Here is a 22,660-nt window from a genome sequence, read left to right on the forward strand (position 1 = left end):
TCACGTTCCTCACCCATCAGGATACGACCAAGAAGAACCCAAAAGCAATCGATTTGAAAAAAACATTCCAAATTCAATTAAAGAAAATCACTGACTTTGTTTTCGTCCAAAGCATTTATTTTTTCCGATATTATTTATGCTATATAATCACGAAAAGTTCTCGCATAGGTAATATAAAAAGACGACCAAAATTATTTGATTCTATTCGTTTCCACTGAAACAATGAATTCCATTCTGAATAATTGATTTCATCAGATTTCGAGATTATCCTAATACTGATGAGAATTATAAGTAGGGTGTAAGCTAAACGAATTTTAGATATTGGATTTGTTTACAAGTAAATTGACGGAATAGCGAAAAAATATACATTTTATTAATGTCAATGTTACTCAGTGGATGACGATTTGGTGACGGAAGGTGACGCAATAGATGGATGCGGGTCGGCCATGACGGATGGTTGGCTCTCATTGGCTGATGATGTTGCTATTTTTTTTAATTGAACATAATATTTTGACGATCTGGAAATTATTTAAAATAGTCCTGAATTGACCAATCTTTAAAGACAATTGAAAACGTTTTATCCTCGGCGTTAAATCGAATGTAAAACGATGGCTCGTGACTTGAGACAATTTAACTTTCTAAGCAATTTGTTGCACAAAAGGTAATTACATTATTTATGCTCCATAAAAGCAGCAGCAGTGCAAAAACAAAGTAAGTTTATTAATATAATTATTGTACTTAGCAACGATCCCATCCTTCACCGAGTAAATAGATTATGACACACAACATACAGCTGATATAAGTAAGACTGATGATAGAAGCGTACATGTTTCTTGACAATTTATGTGTACACCAAAAGTGTTTGTTTGTAAGTCTATTTATTCGAATGCGTTAGTCTCAGTAAGCGAGCTTACCATAGGAAATACTGGGCCGATTTAAAAATAATTTCAATGGTAGAAAGCCCATTTATAATGGAAGCTATAGTCTTTTTAATTTATCCTTGCGTATGTAGTAGTTGCTCGCAGAAGCGAGTGAAACCGATGGCAGATGCTTGACTTTGATAAATTAATTAATTTTCCTTTGTACATTTGTGTTATTAATTATAATGCATTAAATTGCCATCTGGCTTAGGTATTAATTAGAAATATTATCGGGTTAAACCATATGTATGAGATAGTAGCGTTAGTGTGTATTCCAAAATGTTATCAAATGTACATACTTTGTATATTGATGACCTTTTTTACTTCAAACTCTGGCCACATCTATGGCTCGCATATTAGATACTTGACACTTAGATAATGGAAACAAATCCAATTGATCCATGATTGTCGTAACCTATATGAGCAACATCAATCAGTCTTACTACGGGTTATTGGGTTGCCCAGTCAGTGGCAGTCATTCTATGTAAAACTCTGGTACTTAGCTGCATCTGATTTTAATCTGGAAACCAACCTCAACATAGTTGGGAAAAAGCGAAGCATAAATTACAACCCGCGTCTATTTCCGAGTTCCCGTATGTTTCGCAAAAGCAAAAAGCCGTTTTCCCGAACAATCCATTTTACTTCCCTTCACAAACCGTCATATACCATCTACCATCAATAATCATGGCTTCTAAGTTAATAAGACTAATAGCGTCCACGTGGTTCGTCTGGCTAACAAATAGGGCGGAAGATTGATCATACCGCTTTTTATCACTCAGTGGTCATTACTCATAGACAGACTTGCGGGCTTTTTTGTTGTACATATGTTCGCGTTCTTTTGTTATCTGGGAGTTTTTTTTTTAATATTGGTTTTATTGGAAGGTGAATTGTTAAAGGAGATTCTAATATAGCTGCTGTTCAATTAATAAATATTGCTCTTCATATTTGATTTTCGTACAAACATACATCTTGTGACTTTAAAACTCTTTGTCACCTTAGACTGAAAACCTCGTAAACGCAAAATACACAGGTAACGAAGTTATTAAAAAGCAAAAAAATTGAAAAAGTGCATATCCAAGGTTTTTACTGTAAAACGACCATAGGAATTTCCTGTATTAGTTAGCAGAAACCTACACTTAGAAGTAGGATAAAAAAAAAAAACTAATCTCGATAGTGTATCTTCCTTCTTCTCTTCTATCTATCGTCTTCTAGTACATCTGTAGCAATATTGTATCCTAGCGCTGCTGAAAGTAAAAACCAATGATCGATCAGCGTCACATTTGTATCTATCAGAACAAATCATTACTCATTCCAAGTCACTGTATACTGTATCCTATACTTAGAGGGTGTGGCTTTTTTGAAGAAAATGTGCATTTTATTGATTGATTACACATCAATTATATTTTTTATAACTTGTAACACTACTATTTTTTTTTTGAAACAAATGTATTTAAAAATGAAAAATATAAAAAAGGTCCTTAGTGGTATCAATATTCTCAAAAACAGTTCCTGAAATGAGCGTGCTTAACCAGCCAAAGTAACTTTTAACCTATTAGTAGTTGTAAACCCTATTTTCTTCTTTAATAAAAAGATTACTACACATGTATATAAAATAAAACAGAGCACTGATGATGTCTCATATTTTTCACGAGTCCAATCTCTTCCGAAAAACTTAATCCAAAATCATAACTTTCTTCATGACAAATAAATGGTGAGTATATTTCAGTTTATTTTAGTAGTTCCAGCTAGTTTCAGACACATAAAACCGAGTCTCACGAAGCTTTAAGTTTATGACCAACCTTTACTGCGAATCCACTTCTTTTATGGTCACAGAATTATTACAAGGAAAAAAGATTTTTCTTCTTTTTTTTTCTATTTTTTTCATTTCCGCTATTGGATGGGATAACAGTGAAGTCGAATTGGTAAAAAATTGTTTGTTATGCTAAAATGTTGTCATGTTTTCGCATTCAGTAAGAACTTATTAACATTTTTAGTTGTACTATATGAATGCGAAAGTGATTTTTTTTTAAGTTATATGGTTTTTCATCTGGGTGCAGAAAGTACATCATTTAATACGCGGGAAACCGGGAGAAGGAACTAGTTATTTGTAATTAGCTTTTTAATATTTGAAATTTTTTTATGATTTCAAAGTGTCTTAGTTCCTTAAAAAAATATGTATGTACATAGTTTAAAATAGCCATACTGGCTTGTATACAATACCTTATTTCAATAAAACCCTTTAAACTATTAAAACTGACATTCACAACCTTACCATTTAAATTACTAAAACATCGCATCATTAATAAAACACTGATAAATCGGCTACTATCGATTAGTACTAAACAGAGCATGAATGTGCAACACTGACCTTTAGACTCCTACGCGTTAGTTAAACACTCCATTCAAGTACTGGTGCTAGTATAGTGGTATAGTCCAGTGATAGTTGCCATCAATGCACGTTCAAAGAAAAGATGAGTGGAGATGCCATAACGCCCGGAGCTGCGGGATTGTTCTAAAGAGTTACCGCGGCCCTGGTACATAAAAGGCCTACGAAGGAACATGATGGGTTTTAGTCAGTCAGAGTCTGACAATCCCTCACGCTGCTAACCCACAGCGATAGGAGTAATTTGAAAAAAAAAGACTCAATGAACAGTAAGGCGAATTCCCTTATGTCACCTCCGCTAGTCATTTGTTTCTCCATGGTACCTACTCGTACAGTGCAGTGATAGTTACGATCAATGTCATGCAAAAGAGTGGTAGGAATCGTTTTATTTATATTCATAACTCGATATGTGAATTAGTAATTATTATAGGCTTTGGTGTAAATGGCAAAGTGTAACACTTTGGCATTTTATAGGGGGAAAATATACGAAAGGCCCAGAAGACTAGAACAAATATGTATGAAAAAAAAAAACTGGTTTCACGTCTATTATCCTAAAGACGGTAAGCACTAGTTTCCGCCAGCGGTTGCTCTCATATCTCTTATACGACGGTCAAAAGTAGCCCGGCTTCCTTCATAAAATAAATATACCTACCTATTTTACCAAATCGCACCAGTAAGTCCTGAGATCAGTGCGAAAAATTTACTTATCATAAACTAAATCAGAATTGAAATACCTCTCTAGTCTTCACAAAATTCTAAAATTTCCAAATTCTCCCCGTAGGCCTAATAATTATAAGTGAAACCTAACCATAATAGGTTGTATAATAATTTCAAAATGGCGACAATAGCACCACTAGTTAACTTACAAAGCATGTTTACGCGAACTATAAAATGCCCAAAACAATGCTTTTGTAGTCGTAGTCAAAATTATCGAACTATTTAACAGAACCGAAGTTGTAACAGCCTGTATCACTATTGTTGCACGCGGGACAAATTACGATGATTAATTAGTATTATTTGTGCACACCCTGTATTTGTTGGGGATTGATTGGCGGTTAATGGAGTGTCTTTTCTATATTGGTCTTTATTATATTTGGTTCGTTAAACTTATGGTAGGGCAATAAGGAAGTGGTCTTTGCTTCTGATGCAAGGAAGTTTCGCGGTTTCATCCGAGTCTTGAACTTCATCCCGCACCTATGTATAAAAAGTAAGCTTATAAAAGAATTTATATTGCTGACAAATTAAATAAAAAATATGCAGTAGTTTTATCGTTAAACAGTAACAAATTCACCCCCACGTCTACGTACATACATGCTTATATGTAATACACACTTTCGCATTTATATTATTAGTATGATGTACCTACATAATTATGTCTAATTTCTCAGCCAAAACAGGCGCAATGTTTTATTCTCCTAGATTATTTTCAGAAAAAATGGCGACCATGCCGACAAGTGACCTTGATAAATATTCTTTTGTTTTCCGAGTCTAAATAAAATAGGCTGGGCCTACAAAAGGTGTCCACCTATATTTTACTCTGTATATCGTACGAACTGAATAATATATTGTTCAGGGAACTCGTAGGTATATATTTAATAAATAAAAGAGCAAGAAAATATAACAGGACACCATTTCTCTTAATCCTGAAGGAGACAGGTGTAAAGGCGAAATACCACCGGGGTGCAACACTGTGACGAGTGTGACGCACACATTAAAATCGTTGCAAACAGTAACGATTTGCAGCGAAAATTTCTTCAATGTCTGTGAATACTGCAATCTTTGTCCGCGATCACATATTAGCGGTGGACTCGCGTTGACGTGTAGACATTTTTTGTTCGCGAACAAAAGTGTGCAAACAATTTCGATGGAATCTCTCTACTATAATTGACTTAGATACTTTTAAAACACCATCTTATGGCAACTGCTTGGTTTGGCAATTGCTTGCCGTTTACACAGTTATTTTTCAGTGTTTTGATATAATCGATACAGTGTAGTGGTTAGATTTACTTTCATGTTGAAAATATCAAGTGGAATTTCGACAAGATTTAACTTTTTGCTCAGAATACCTACGTTCTCAATGAGGTCACAAACCAATACTTAACTCTTTCTTCATAGTTATAAGCAACAAAATACTGTAAGTCAGCTCTGAACGTAAAAGCACTCGATCGAAAAAAAAGAAGTTCCTATCTAGGTACAGAAAAATGAGAACCTAATGGAAAAATACCAATAGCCACCCCGAGTGACGCAGCTGTAGATATATGAGTATTGATCGTATTACGAACTCATTGGGGCACCAATTTCTCAAAAAGGTCGCTAATCTTGCGAACAAAATGTCCCACTTATATTCTCGACCACACAGCACTTTTTGCGAGAATATTATATACTTAGGTTATATATTACTGGTACTGCGAAATGTGTAAGAATTTGGCAGTCTCAAATATTTTTTCTCTCATAGTTGAAATGTTCTTATTTCAAAATGGCCTTTGCACGTTCTTATAAAACGTCACACTAGTTGCACGATTCCAAAAAGTTGGTCTTCTTTTATTCCATGAAAAAAATGTAGGGAGTTGCTACCATCTTGCTACCTGCAGCTGCAATAAGTTGCTACCAGCGTGGTTTTAAAAATCATTATCTTTCAAAGGTAAATTGCAACACCAGCTTGGTCTATCACTTTATCCAGTGACAAAAATCTAGGCAAATATATTAAGTTTTTTAACCAAGAAATTATTCTCCAGTATTTCATTTTGGACCACATACATTTCGGGGTTATGTGGTTTAGTGAACTAGTCCTCTTCTTTCCTTCAAAACTCCTAATGTCGTCACCATCAATACCCACCATCCATTAGGTGATAAACATGCGCTCGCTGATCACACAAACATGACGAGACGCACAATGCTTCAGATGACAGCGCTTTACTTACGCCTTTTGTATCACAACAATGCAGTTGTGAGCCGCTAGTGAGCGCGGGTAATGAAGGGTTAGGCTGTTCATGTATGAACGACTGATCGTTGCGACTTTTAATCGTGAAGTAAGTCTTACTTAAACGTATGTGTCGCAGCAATTCTAAAACTGCGGAATGATTTTTGGGCAGCACTTATTTAAGTAAAGGTTCCTAATTCGGCCATAACTGAACCACTACCCGCTTTTTTGAACCATTCCTCGTCTGCCGTATACCACATTATCAGGATGACTCCTAATGACGTCACCATCAATACCCACCCTCCATTAGGTGATAAACATTCGCTCGCTGATCACACAAACATGACGAGATGCACAATGCTTCATATGACAGCGCTTTACTTACGCCTTTTGTATCACAACAATGCAGTTGTGAGCCGCTAGTGAGCGCGGGTAATGAAGGGTTAGGCTGACTATGTAGGGACGACTGATCGCTGCGACTAAAAGTCGTGCAGTTGAATTGATAGTTCGTTCACGAGGGTCCCTTAAAAAAACTCAAATTGTTAACAAATTTTTGGTTTGGTAGCATAACAATAAATAAATAAAAATAAAATAAATAAAAATGTTTTTATTCAGACAAAGTCCATTGGGTTAGTACATACAACACACAACTTAGAAACTAGTGTTAGTACTTATAACTACCAAATTCATATACATATTTTTAATGACTACGCCACAGTGGCGTGTAGGCGTATCCAATGCGCCAGTATGGGACTGTCCCACCTATCCGCAATAGTACTCAGGATGCTGTTGAGGCTGCCGCGCACCCTGCGCATGATGGAAGCGCATCGTTTGCGCATGATGGCATGAAACCCGTCTATGCCTGTTTGTGCGAACATCTCGGATGCACTGCAGTAGCGCGGCAACCCCATCAACACCCTGAGTGCATTGTTATACTGAACACGCAGAGCATTGTATGCCCTCTGCGTATAGTTGACCCACAGACTACATGTATAGAAGGACTGACAGTACGCTGTGAAAAGTGTAGCCTTCACTTCAGTCGAACATTTTGCAAATCTGCGAGCCAACATATTGCAGCGGACAGCCAACGCTCTGCGCTCCCGCTCGATGTCTAAGCCATCTTTAAGGTCCTCGGAAACCCAGTGGCCCAGATACTTGAAAGATGTAACCTGCTTTAAGGGACTTCCACAAAGTTTCAGCTGTGCAGCAAGTGGGTAAGATTTTGTGCCAGCCTTAAAAACCAGTACTTCACTTTTCTTTACATTGTATCTGAGCCCATGGGCCTCCGCGTACCTTTCACATATGATGAGCAGGTTCATCATTGAGTTCATCGATGGGCTCAGCAACACCATATCATCAGCATAGCTAATATTGTTGACACACACACCGTCTACATAGCAACCCTGATATGTATTGCTGAGCTCAACGATCAACCGATTTATGTACAGACTGAAGAGGCGAGGGGAGGTCAGGCCGCCCTGTCTCACCCCGCACTCCAGCCTATAGACATCCGACAACGAGCCCGCCCACCTCACACAATTGGTTTGGTTGTTATACCAGTACCTTAGTATTGATATAACACTCCTATCCACTGTGGTATCATTTAGTAGCTTCTGCCACAGTAGGTCATACGACACCAGATCAAATGCCTTGGATAGGTCTAGGAAACAAGCGTTAACAGGCGTTTTCCTAGACGTATAATACTGGACCGTATGCTTGAGAGACAATATGGCACTTTCCGTAGAGAGACCAGGTCGGAATCCAAACTGCGCGTCATTTAGTTCAATGCGGCTAGCCATATGCCTATCAAGCAAACTGTCCAATACCTTGGCTATTACGGTGGCAAGAGATATGGGCCTGTAATTCGCGATATCTGATGTATCCCCAGTCTTATCTTTTACAATAGGCACAACCACGGTTTTCATGAGATCGCTGGGTAAATGAGCATGGCTAAGACACAGCGAGAAAAACATTGCCAGCACTCTCGGCAAGTGAACTCCAGCATGCTGCAGGTGCTCGATGCTGAGGTAGTCATGCCCCGGAGACTTACCCCTTACCATAGTTTTAATAACGGTAGCGACATCCTTCGCTGAGAACCTGACATTTAACTCAGTCACACCATCTTCAGCATCGACCGCCTGCGATGATGATCCAAGTGGAGACTCCACTCTAAAATGTTCCACAAACAAGTTCGCTATGGCAGTTGGGTCATGTTGCCCCGCCACACTCACGGGGACGCCCGGCCTCGGATTCAATCTGTTGGTGTTTTTCCAGAATTTCGAAAAGTCTTTGGCTTTGTGCTGTTCAGCTAATATGTCCATTTTTATTTTGTTCTGATTATTCTGGCACCATTTTAGCTTTGACTTAAAGATTTTTCGTGTGTCGTACATTTGCTTATACACGCGTCCAGCAGTTGGTTTACCATACATACTCCAGATTCGAAAAGCAAGCCGAGCATCCGAGTGAGCCTGCTTAACATGCCAATTCCACCCGATAACTCGTTTACCCTTTCTTACCCCTCCTATGCCTACATTATTGGAACATTGGGCAGCCTCAGTAAGAACAAATACAATACTTTTGTACATATTATCTAATATGAGTCTGTGATTCACATTTGAACAATACCCATTAGCACATTCCTTAAATTCCAATGGAAACTGCATCTCCCTTAGCTTAGTATGACACATATCTTTGTACCTATCTATTTCAATAGCATCCCTTTCACCCCATATTGTAAAATTCTTGCTATGGTTAGGTGTTACAATAATAGGTCTTATCATGGTAAAGTTACACTGTAATTGTATAGGCATGTGATCCGACCAATACGTATCATACAAAACATTTACGCTTACGAGCAGACGCCTCGCGGCCTCGGTAACTACACAGTGGTCGAGCCAGCGGTGGCAACCATGCGCATCACTCACAAAAGTGTACGTACCTCCCGGCAGTAAGTCCAAATCCGCACAAGTCCAACTCTGCTCCGCACAGAAACCTAAAAGTTCATTACCGAATAGCTCGCCGGGATGGGCGTTAAAATCACCGAGTATAATCACTGATTGCACATTCTGACTTTCTATTACCGCACTAATTTCACTAAGGCACTCCGTAAACTCGGTGACGTTATCGTTGGAGTCTGTAGGCATATAGATTGAAAATATGAGCACGGAACGATCCTGCGACTCAATCTTGATAGCTACTAGGCGTACATTGTTACAAGTAACTACTGTGACATATGGAAATAAGCTCTTCCTCCACAACAGTGCCACTCCTCCATAAGGTCTTCCTCGTAATATTCCTGCCGATGTGTCGACCGCTGAATTGCCAGTAAAGGCGAAGTCATCGTTTATTTGTCCAAGAAAGGCGACATCATGCGGCAAGAGCCAAGTTTCTTGCAACGCGATCACGTCGGCCGCTACACACAGGCGTCTAACACAGTCAACAGATCTTTTTAAACATTTACAATTAAAACTTATTAATGTTGTATTATCCATTAATATTTTGTAGGCATTCATTCTCAGAATATTTTCTGTCTGTTTTCTTCTTAGAAAAGTCTATAAATTTACGAAACGAAATACCTTCTGGCCAAAAATCGTCCCTCATAAAATCTTCATATTTGTGTTTTGGGACTGAGATCTTATATGCGTCATAGCTTTTGGGTACCTTCATTATCATTTTCTCAATACCCACACGTAATTTAGCCTTTTCTTCAATATAATCTGTAATGTCAGTCTGTGTCACCTGTTTATCCACGTTATAAATATACAGAACTACTTTTTCATCAAAAGCCTTAAATTTGCTATTGGAATCTATTACAGCTTTTCCGATATTTCCGACAAAGCGATTTCTTAGTTTCCTTCTCTGTTGCTGTACTAAGGTCCACTCACCTTCACTAACAATTTGTGCAAAAGTTTTCGATTGTGGTTCTGTAGTCAATTGGGCAACCGCTGCGGCCGTGTGTTCGTGGTGCACGGCAGTACTGTTGTTATTCTGTGACGCAGCTACATGCTTCGGCGCAGTGTTATCAATGCGTAGCTGTGAACCTAAACCGGTTTCACCTCCTTGCTCATTTTGCTCACTAATTGCCTCTGTGTTATGAATATTGCGATCAGGTGATTTTGACGAGTCGTGGGTAGGTGGTGATATAGTTTGGCTTGTAGTCACTGGATTTTGATCATTTTTGTCGATAACAGGAACATGTTGCAATCCCATCGGTCCGCTATCATACTCGCAACTGTCCAGCATGTGCTTTCCACTCCTACGCGTTGTGTTTACATAACAAGGACTGTACGAAGTTAAAAAATGTACGAGTGTTAAACACTCGTACATTTTTTCAAATCTGCGATGTCACGTTTGATAGGCTCAAGTTGACCAGAAGACACATATTGCAATTTTATTTCTTCAATTTCACATCTCATTCGTGTTAAATCTTTTAACAATTTGGTCACGTCTACGTGATCAAAAAGTACTGGCGGTAGTTTATGCAATTCTCTTGCAACAAACACCGGTGTGTCATTAGGATTTGTTACTTTTAATAAGCTAATGATATCCTCAATCTCACGTAGCTTTTTTCCCTCTTTCTTCCTTGTAATTTTGCGTTTTGAAGTTGTTGGTATCGCTTCAAACAGTAAGTTTTTTGCCTCCAAGATATCACTATCTGAGAAGGCACTCATACAGATCCGACTCAGACTTTCCTCGTCCATAATGTCCAGTTTATTACACACGAAAGCTAGCACTTCGTTAATAACTACATTGCAACTCGCACATTTTACTACGTTGGAGGAATTCATCCTGCACTTAACTTGACCCGCGTGCCACGTCCGATCGGTATTGCGCGCGGCGCAGACTGTATAATACATAAAACTATGATACGATTTGATACCAGAACACGTAACACGTATAGGGCAATTTAAACCGATAAGTTGATTGTATAGGTTTTATTTTGAGTTACACAGAGAAGACACGCAGATTGTAGGTTTCCTATCACACAAAGAACACTAATATTTTTTTAAAGACAGAAGCCCTAGTTATAGTTAGAAGAAGAAAAGAAGGAACGACATTCTCCTAAAATAAGCTGGTATACAAAATAGTCGCAAATGCGTCGCCGCCCTATGAAAAGGCCCGTTGTTCCGCTCCAGGCACAGTTTTTCACAGGATGGTCGAAGATTAAATTTCTTTTGTTAGCGGACACTTTGCGTTCATTCAAATATCTAGAATCTTATTTTCTCACAAACTTGTAATGGATTTATATATTGTAATTCGTGTTCTTTTGTGGAACAAGAATAATGGTTTCTTAGATAGGAAATTACTTATTTGTTGTTCGTTCCGTATCTTTGAGGGACTTTTGTCCTAGTGAGCAGTAATATTAAGCCGGTGTTGGGCTTTTCTCGTTATGTAATAGTATGGTCCGATTTACCATTAATATATTTATTACCATTAATGTACATATAAATAGGGCTCTTATTGATTATTATATAATTTCAGTATATAACATGTGACATAATTTGATTAGTAGTTCGAAATAATTGGTGTATGTACATTTATGATGCTATGTATGAAGGTATGTTTACTATATAATAAGTACCTACACTATCAAGTAACTATGTCTTATTATCGTGTAGCTATTTTTCAGTTTTAATCATGTCTAAGCTGTTATTATGTTTATTTTAAGCTGCGCCCTTTGTATGAATATGATTGACACATACTGTAGGTTTATTATTTATTTATTAAATAATGTATGTTATGCAAAGACAAGAAGAGAAAGCAGTTTTTTTTTGCTTAAAAGAAATATTATTTTAAAGTAAGGGTTTTCTTACAGTCCAATATCCGTATTGTGGAACTAAAAAACCTGGAAGAAACGCGGCAATAAATTCAGGAATGCAAAGAACTTTGTACCGTCAGCTGCGCAACTAACCATGTACCCTGGAATGCGGGTAGTCGCAAAAACAACTGGTAGCACGTGCAAAATGAACGCTATTTAAAATGTATACTGTTTTTAAAGTATTTATGCGTTTTTGGGAATGTTTGCAGGTGGTAGGTAGATTGAAGGAATGATGGTTCGTGTATGTGAATGTCGTTTTGTAGATTTCGAAAGTGATACCTTATAAGAATTTTTGGTCATGGTCATCATTAGCCTTTTCGTCGTCCCACTGCTAAGCACGGGCTCCTTCTCACATGGGGAAGGATTGCGTTTATCACCACGGTTGCTCAATGCGGGTTAGCGATGTCAGACATTTTATAGTCCAGGTTTCCTCGAGATGTTTTCCTTCAACTTTTAATGAGCCATAATAAGAAGCCTGTAGTCTTTCTCGATAATTATGTAACACCAAGATTTTTTTAAATGTTTCCAGTTGTTTCTAAAATTAACGTGTTCAAGTAAACAAACAAACAAATTCTTCAAGCTTTATATTTTCAATATTAGTTGGTATCGATTTTACTGCTAAAAAAATATATTTTTTAAATTCCTTGAATCCTAAAGGTTAAATCAGTTACCAAATAACACAAGCAACACTGACAGTTTTCCACGAATATTTTAAAAAGCAATATAACAGTGATACAAACAGTTTCCACATATACCTTGTATTGATATTTTATTAACAAATGTTATTTAATGAGAAATTCCTACAATATTATTTGATTGGAACAAACACATTATTTCTTAATAATAATATTTTTTTTTTCACAGACCCTTTGTTTGTTTTTCCTTCTAAATAAGCATGTGCAGCCCGTATTATTAGCTAGTCTTCCAGTGAAGAACGATATGAACTCAAAAGTTTTTCTCACAAGGCAATGTTTTGCTCAGAACATTGTGGAAAGGTTCAAATATATGGAGAAAGTTTCACGTTTATTGGCTCAACTTCCTAAGTAAGCACTTACTTTGATACTTGGGACATGTTTTCGGAATTATACGAACAAATGGAACTTCATGTTACTTATACCTATCGGAAAAATGGCGACGAAGTTTAGTATCAATTTGGTTGATGTACCTAATTGTTTTAAACGCAGATAAGACCATTTTTTAAATAACTTAGTTACAGTTTACACTAATGATATGATTTAATTGTGCTATTTTGTAACTTCAGTTTTTCCGTCTTCAGGTCCCAGGACTAAAATATATGTATGTATCTAGCCATAATATATTAGCAGATATAAAGTTAATTTTCATTATCAAACTTGTATTTCACATTCAAACTTATCAATGACCATGTAAATACTACAAAAAAAAAAAAAACAACAACCTCTAGATTTTTCCCTCCATTCTAATACTATCCCAATCAGAACACAACAGCCGAAAAAATCCAGACAAATCTACCCATCTGCATCCAGAACAGTACACACTCGAGTTCTCTCCATTGGGGTAGAAACACCAATTCCCGTCACTGGTAATGCTTCAATCGCTTGGCTAAGTCTCAACGGCCCATGGAGAACAAAATGGCTAACAGAGCTGTACATAACGCAAAATCTCTTAAGAAAGTAGTTCGCTTAAATACGAGTGTTCGGGGGACGAGGAACGTTGCTAGAACCCTGACAGGTCTTCAAGAATAACAAGGATTCCTTTTACATTAAAATCACTAATTAATCAAGACAGATATTTGGATTTGTTTTGCTCGACCTACAAGAAGGCGCCTGACCTACCTGCCTTATGGCATCTCCGCTATGTTTCCTTCCTCCATGCCCCGGCCCCAATAAAGGTCGGGTTCTCTCGTATTTTTCATTCGAACGTGACGTTGATACTGGCCACGATTGTTTCCGCTACATCGACGCCTCGTTCTTCTGATTAAGTGGTTTAATAATAAACGTTATTTAATTAAATGTGAATTGCCGATCATTGGAGCGTGTACCTTAATGCGTGGGTAATTTAATTAGAGCTGATTGCGATATTATTTCGTGTTTTCATGGAGATTCAAGATTAGGCTATCGTTATTTTGGTTTAAATTCCTTTTTTGGGAAATTGTAGGTTAAAAATACATTTTATAAAAAAACTTAAAAACTTCCTGAAAATTAAGGAAAGCTTTTATGATTCCTCAATTATCTTAGGCACATTATTTGCATTTGTACGTGTAAAATCCTACTTTTTTGATTCTTTAAAAATTTTACTCACATTTTTTTATATTTTTTTGTATGTGATATAAATCCTACTTCTTACTCCAGCTTATAAAACAAACACATTGAAATCAATTCAGCGAGATATGAAACATTTCAAATGTTCGAACGTAGATACCACTATTGATATATTGAAATGATGATGATATTTTGTAAATTAATATTATCTACAAGAAGCAATGTTTCTATACAAATAGCTTTTATATAAGTATTTACACGGCTTCTCATTGAAAGGGTTTTTTATTTATATCCGATACAGATGAAATAAGTTCCTATTTCTGTGACTTTGAGCAAATATGTCCTTTCTAATAATAATCCTAGAGCCTCGTCTGTCTGTTAGGCACATGGTAAAATATTTGACACATTCAGATTTTTTGAAAAGTAATGAAATAAGGTATCCAGTTACTCAGAAGTTTTATCTCGGTTAATATGCTTAAGTTACAAATGAATTCCTAAATCACCCTGCCTCCCATTATTATCACAGGTTACTGCTGATTCGATATCTTATTTATAAATTAAATATCGCAAAGATTCTGACCAAAAAGTACTTGAAAGCAAAACCACGGGACTCAACTAGTCTTATTCAAACAACTGAACTCATGTGATCAATGTACTCACTATTTTTGGCAACTGTGTCCAAAAACAGACAAGGACGAATAACTACCCAGTTGGCAGGGTAATTTTATTCGTTTCTACCCACGTGTTATCTTTTCCTACTACAACTTAGAACATTGTACCAACCGGAATCACTATGAGCCCAAATCTCTATGTAAAAAGTCTGCTAATGTATGTGCGGAGACGCAATAAAGCGATACCTACTTAGTTCAATGATGCATTTCGATCACATAGTTACGCATGCATAAGTACCACAAAATTGATAATCACAAGGATTAAACTAGAATTTCACAGACGAAATATGTCTTCTCCTGGACAAGGCCTTCCCCAAGATAGGCGAATTTTCCATACTCACCGCGCTGGGCATGTGTTTTGGTGAGTGGTATAAAAAGAATGAGCAGCGTTTTCGTTATTTTGGCATAGCCCTGTAACTTAAAGACGTTTCCAGATAGTTATGTTATCTAAGTACTACACCCACTTCTGAGTGGGAGGTTTACATCAAGTGGCACATTATTTGTCACTGTTTATGTTAGTTCCCACAAAGTTTTTATTGCATCGCCTACTCTAACGGATAAACTAACTCTCAACTAAGTTGCAAATTGTTCGCTGTTTGCTGTAAAAATAGAGTGTATTATATTATAAGTAGTAATAAAAATATTTCTAAAATTGATAAATTATACTGAAAGCACCACTTAAAATTATATTCAACCAAAAATATAATTCCTCCTGCTAATATTACAAAAGGCGAAATTTTTAAAGGTATGTATGTAGATATGATTTTTATTTTTTTTACGTAAAAACAACAGAATAGCTTTTTATGTAGCCGGTCAGTAATTTAGTTTTTTAGCAAGATTTCGAGATAGAATATCGAAGCGACTGTTTGAAATCAATTACAAATCCAAATATATTGTTCCTAAAATTGTTATCAATTTTTAAGCTTACCAAAATGAAACGCTGAACAAATCATTAAACGATAAAATACCTGTAAAAATATGATAGCTATCGTTAGTAATAATCTCTTGCTACTTAAATTTAATTCACAAATTACAACAGCAATTATTACGCTTTACATAATTAATGATGTCGATAATTGGGTTTCACAACACTAAGCATGAGTAAAGCTTGTTTCTACTACTTGTGCTTGTTTGCACTAACCATGTTTCTATGCAAACACATGTTCACCGCCTTATTGATTATAAAATTTTAAATTTCCCGCTCATTTTTTTCTCAATGAGTCTCCTCACACGCCTCACACATACCTATACAAATATAATTTGACCCGTTTCACACTTATAAACATTTGGCATCATTTCAAAGAAATAACCTTCTATCATAACATTAGTCCAAAACACTCGAACCTCGTTTTCTAAAACCTGAATAACTTTGAGGTACAATATTTGTCGGTTTTCCTCGTATTCAAATAAGTAGTCTTTAACATTGGAAATTCACAATTATCTAAAGTTAATTGAATGTACGAATTCTAATTATTTACAACCGCTACCACATGTTGGGGAATCTCAAAGTTTTATTTAAAGTACTTCCATGTTCAGTGGTTCTTAAAGACGATAAAAACAAAATGTTTTTAAGTAAAAATGTGATTTCTTTTTGAGAAAACTAAGCAAGAATGTAAGGGCTCTAATCACCTAGTGTCGTTTGCTTCCTAAACGGTTCTAAAAACTTGCTTGATTATATTGGTTAAATTTTAATATGTAGATGTACCTTTTTAATATGATTTTTATGTGACTTATTGTGATTGCTCTACAAAAACTATTATCATTCGATACAACCTACCTCATAACAACATAATTACCTAAAGAAATAAAAACTCTATAACACAATATCCAAATATCCTAAAAACTTTGGTTACCATTGGCGTTCATCAACCAATATACTATGAAATTAATTACGCTTCCCCACAAACGAGTTCTTATGTACAGGATGCTTGATTTGTTGTAATTTGATGCTTGAACGAGGTTGGTTGTCTAAGAGCATTTAAACGACCGGACGTGCTGTATCTATGCGAAAAAGTCTACTAATATAATGATGATGCATTTCTTATTACAACTTTACGCACACAAATGGCTGTCATTTAGTTAGTTTTCTTGAGATTTACACTCAATCCTTCTCCGTGTAAGAGAAGGCCTGTGCCCAGCAGTGGGACGATGAAAAGCTGAGCAATGAGCCGTAACTGTAACTTGAGACTTTAGAATGGAAGTCGTCCCCAATATAGTTGGGAAAAGGCTAGGAAAAGATGGCAAGCATAAAATTGTCACCCACACAAGAGTGAAACCGCCCTTTACCAAAAGAAAAGGTACGGCTGCAGCGTGTCCAGTTGATTCAATGATCTAAGGTAGTCGCTAAAAGAATTTATGGACATACATACTCGTACATTTTGTGAACAATGTACAGATATTATTTACTTGTGTTGTTTTGCAAAGTTGGCTCGTATATAAATATAGGCCAGGGCATACAGTTTTAACTGATAGATTTGATTACTTAAGGTTTTTCTCCGCCATTATGATAATTTTGATTCTAGTAAACTAAACTTCACAATATCTTGAAATCTGTTTAAAAATTGTCCTTTGCGCGAATCGGTCTATCTCTTCGCGCGAAACTCAAAACCTACTACATTACTACATGAATTTTCATTCGGTTTTCAGCAGTAGATAGGATCCTTAAAGGAAGTAAGTTAAGTTATATGACAAACCCTGAGTGGCTTATCGATATAACCACTAACTTAAACTACGTTTTTTGTTAAATGTTCTAATGACTCCGAATAAGTATGCCCAAAATCAAATCCCCATTACTATACATCCACTCACTACATACTAGTACATCCACTCACTACACGAACCCTAGGGTCTCAGCCCCACATACCTACCTGCTACAGTAACAGGCGTTTTCAATTAACTTCTGTAGCCGGTTCATTTCCTCGCGCTACGTGGTGAGGCTTCCTTTTTCCAGCCTTATGTCCGGTGTCTTGAAGACGTGTCGCCTCTTATTGGTGTATTCACCCTACTGGTGTAGGTACACTTATAGGGTGAAATTTTTTATTGGTACCTATGTGGAAGTAAAAGAGATTAAGTTTTGATATTATTTGTGGATGGGAAAAATATTTTAAATGAATATTTTTTTGAAGTGAATTTTCTGAAAAAGATTTTCATGATAGTACCTTACCACCTAACGATACCATTTTTTTCCGATGTTAAAGTTAATAGCTTATTGAAATAAGCAAAGATTTAACATAAATTAAGCCACTCTCGGGTGTCAAATTAGTAAAGTGATAACTCTTGAAAAGATTTTATTATTGTTTAACACACTGATTTACACATGTATTGACACCCACAACAATTTCTAACCAAAATTCTCCCGCAGATACAAATAAAAAAACAACAATTAAAATAACCCAAAACTACAATCTAAACTAAATCATAAACATTTAACATGCTCATTTAATACAAGCAACGTGGTAAATCCAAGCACAAAGCCTCACAAAGACACGCCCGTCCCGCATAAACGTCCACGTGAACATTTTCAAAACAAAGTGAATAATTTAATGTTTTTCACAATCACAAAAACTATCCATAATCATAATCACCATCGCAAGAATATTAACAAATTATTAAAAAAATACAATTAAAATTATCCTAAACTACTATCCAAACTAAATCATAAACATTTCACATGCTCATTTAATACAAGCAATGTGGTAGATCCGAGCACAAAGCCCCACATAGACACGCCCGTCCCGTACAAAGGTCCACGTGAACATTTTCAAAACAAAGTGAATAATTTAATGTTTTTCAACTTTTGTTGGCGTCCTAGAGGACAAGCGGAGGTAATTTGAATAACGAATTTGTTTAACGATTCTTTTTTGACGAAAAGTTTTCTGCGTGAGTGTTTTTTTAAGTGTTGTTTGTGTCAATAGTTGATTGAATTTTGTATTAATTTTTGAAGTAATAATTTGCATCGTGATCGTGATTTGTGTTAGGTGTCTTCTTAAACAGCTTGTAGTAGGTGTTATAATAATTATGTTAATTAAGTGGTAGCCAGCCCACGGGTGAAGACCACTAACCTGACCACTGATAGCTTGAACCTAATTTCAGATATTGGTGGTACATACGCTCGTATTTTTTTACTAACAAAAAAATACATTACACACATTAGAATAAAAAAGCAAACAAATATAAACCTAAATCTTTTTAATAAAATTCTAAATCCTAAGTTTTTTACATAATATTTTTAAATAAAATTCTCACATACGTCCTCATCCGAGCTAAGACCAGCAGACGGCAAACAGTTGTCCTGGCAAACCAACAGGTGTCGTGAACAGATTAATCTCTACAAGCATAACATAATCTCAAAAAAAACCTAAATCTTATATCCAATATGGTGGTCATTTTGTATTTTCATAAAAGAAAACTATTTTAAAAATCTTACAATTCACATTAATAAGTACCTATACAAAAGTCACATACGTCCTCATTCGAGTAGACCGGTAGACGGCAAACAGTTGTCTTGTCAGGTGCGTCGAGAACAGATTAATCTCGCTACGTTACTTTCCCAGCACACTAGGGATGCTGAACGTGATTTGTGCTAGCTAACTTCGTAAATTATTATCTTAGGCGTAGTCAAGTTAGTAGTAATTCAAGTTGATTAACATAAGATCATAGAATTAGTTAAAAGAGCCACTTCTAGTTTGATTTTGCCTGAAAATGTTATATATTTTCAGGATTTTCTTATTGATAAACTAGCCCATGGTTAACCATACAAACACTTTTATCATTTTCAAAAACATATTATGACGGTGTTTCAGGTTGTGTTTTCAGTCAAAGTATAGTATGGTTGAACCTTTATAACATTTAAAGTTAGTTTTTAAGCAACATACAGGATGCTTTCTTCACTGTTTTTTTACAACATTGATCACGGTAAATTATTCTATCGGATTTAAATAAATTGACCCCGGGACATAGTTGCCTGAACCTTCCAGGCGCTTAGAAATACTTTTTAGACAAAACCTTTTTAGTGCAGCCCAATCGCGTCATTGGGGAACTATTACCATACCTGGACAAGATATAGCCTACGAGTAATGTAAAGGATTTTCTAAATCGCTTCACTAAATCCAAAGAGTACTTACTACAACGTCACAAACTCAAACTTTACCTCTTAACAATATACGTATGCAGGTACTTAAGCATAGAATGAAAATAAATAAAACAAACGATGTGCGCTCTGCTTAAAACTCAAAACGCTTAGATTGTCATGTGTTACTTGAGCCCGAATATAATTACTGAAGCTCTCGCGACAGAATATTTTAACTTTAAAACAATGTGTGTTTTCTTAATTCCACGTAGAAGAGACAGGGAACTTCGTAATTAAAATACAACATGAAAACTTTGCGCAAGTACAAGCATATTATGATACATTTTGAAAAGTTTTTTGAGTGTGATGTACAATCAGTAAGAAAAGTCCGTGCACACAGTCATAAATACAAAACACCTGATAAATCTGTACTATTAAAACAATTAAGAAGAAATATTTGTTGTTTGTTTGTTTGTACCTTAAAGGCTCCGAAACTACTGGACCGATTTGAAAAGTTCTTTCTCTGTTGGAGAGCTACACTCTTCTCGAGTAACATAGGCTATATTTATTCCGCTCCAGTAAATAACAATGATAAACGAAAACTCTGTTATAATTATTATAACATCTGAGGTTTAATTTTTTGTGTGCAGGTATTTTGTGCGATATTTATTGTGGTTATGGACTTTTGTTGCTAACTGTACATAATTAGGTGGGTGTAATAAGATTAAATTATGTATTTAGTATTTGTTGTCTTTTAACGCTGATGAAGAATTTAAGACATTTTAATAAGTTAATCACATTAATAAATCTAACTAAGAATGAATGAACAAACCAGTAAAAGTCTCAGGCAATGCAATTACACTATATAGAACAATAAACAGGCCAACATCAAAACCGAAATTAATGCACATATTTCACAGCATAAAAATACGGACACAAATCCACAAAAGCTATGTGGAGCTATTGTTTTATAAAATGTGCAACATTTTTGCTTACAAACAAGACAAAAGTTGTTGTGTTGCAGCTTCGAGTAACACTGACAAAGAGTTTCAGTGAAAACGTACCTATTTTGTTTAAATGTTGTGACTGGCAGCAAAGAGATTACCTTATAAGATGCCGTTTGAATGACGCTATGTTCTTTAGATTTCAAACATTTGTATTTCGAACTTTTTTCACGGTTCGTAGCCTAAGTACTCTGAAACCACTTAACTCTTAAATGCATGATGATGTATATATACATCGGTGTTTTCGTCCTTAAATAATTTCAAAACGGTAACTCAAATACAGTATTTTTTACTTTTAATAGGTGTTAAAAATATTTATCTTAGTTTTTGAATTCAAGCTTTCACAATATGACAGTTGACTTTCACATTGTGAAAGAAATTCACACACACGAATCGATTACGGTGTAAGATGCCCAATTGTAAGGGCACGACACAATGGTCGTGTACCAAATGTAATGTAGGTACCGTTGTGTCTAAATCAGAGAAACAACTGTTTCAAAGATTTTCATTCATTGCAGTAAGCCTAATTCCATAATTAGGCTATTTCTAATAGCATAGTACTTAGGCTACATTATTATTATTAACTGTAATGCATACTGATGTAGATCTACATCAGTAAGTTTTTTTTTTATAAAAATATACTTTTTGGAAAATAAATATTTTTTTCTTTATTTTTCCCTTTATCTATGTTTAATTACCTACCTGTTTCAATTTATGGTATTTAAAAAGGTAAAATCATGCATTTAAGGGTTAACTAATTTGAAAAATTATTTCACTAGTGGAAAGCTACACTCTACTCAAGTTACATAAATTATATTATAGACAGGAACGAGTAGTAATTCCCACGAGAAGCGAGTAAAACCGCGGGAAAACATCTAGTTACAAATATCTTTTCTTTTACTGTACATTCACACGGGAGAGATAAAAATATTTACACTGTGCGCCAAAACGTATATTATGTATAACCTTTATATTTTATATACATACCTCTCAGAAACGGTACGGGTCGAGTGTTAGGAATAAAACACTACGAATGCTGAGAATACACTGGTTTATTAATAGTAAGACATTCGTTTATATAGGATTAAGATTAGTACATAGTACAGTGGGGACCTCATAACTAGAATTTTATACAAAAAAGAAACCTAGGATTATTCGTCACCAAAACATAAATATTCGTCACAGAATGTGTCAAGAATACGAAAACAAATGAAGGCGAGGCCTTTCTTTGATAGGAAACAAGACTCGCGATAGTAAAAACAGATATCAAACGTGTCTTGTCTGCAATATAACAGAACACTAAGCCTTAGGAAGGAGTGTTTCTACTATTCTATTTTTCAAATGGCCCCCTTGGCGCTGGGAATTTTTTGGGGGAATGTGGGGTAAGTTAGGAGCTTACACCTTTTTTCTCAGCAATAGGTAAATATTTTATATTTGTAAGGTCTCAATATTTTTTTTTATATAAATATATTGGATTTTAAATGGCTAAATGGCCCGTGGTTGGCATGATTTCAAAAAGTGGATACGGACACCTACAAGCAACTTCATAGATAGGTACTCTTTTTTTTGCTGAAAATCTGCTTCGAAAAATAAAACAATGTTGAGATTTTTATCTCAGAACTGAATTTTAGATACG

This window comes from Helicoverpa zea, chromosome 2 (assembly GCF_022581195.2).
Source record: "Helicoverpa zea isolate HzStark_Cry1AcR chromosome 2, ilHelZeax1.1, whole genome shotgun sequence".
In the NCBI taxonomy this organism is placed as follows: domain Eukaryota; kingdom Metazoa; phylum Arthropoda; class Insecta; order Lepidoptera; family Noctuidae; genus Helicoverpa; species Helicoverpa zea.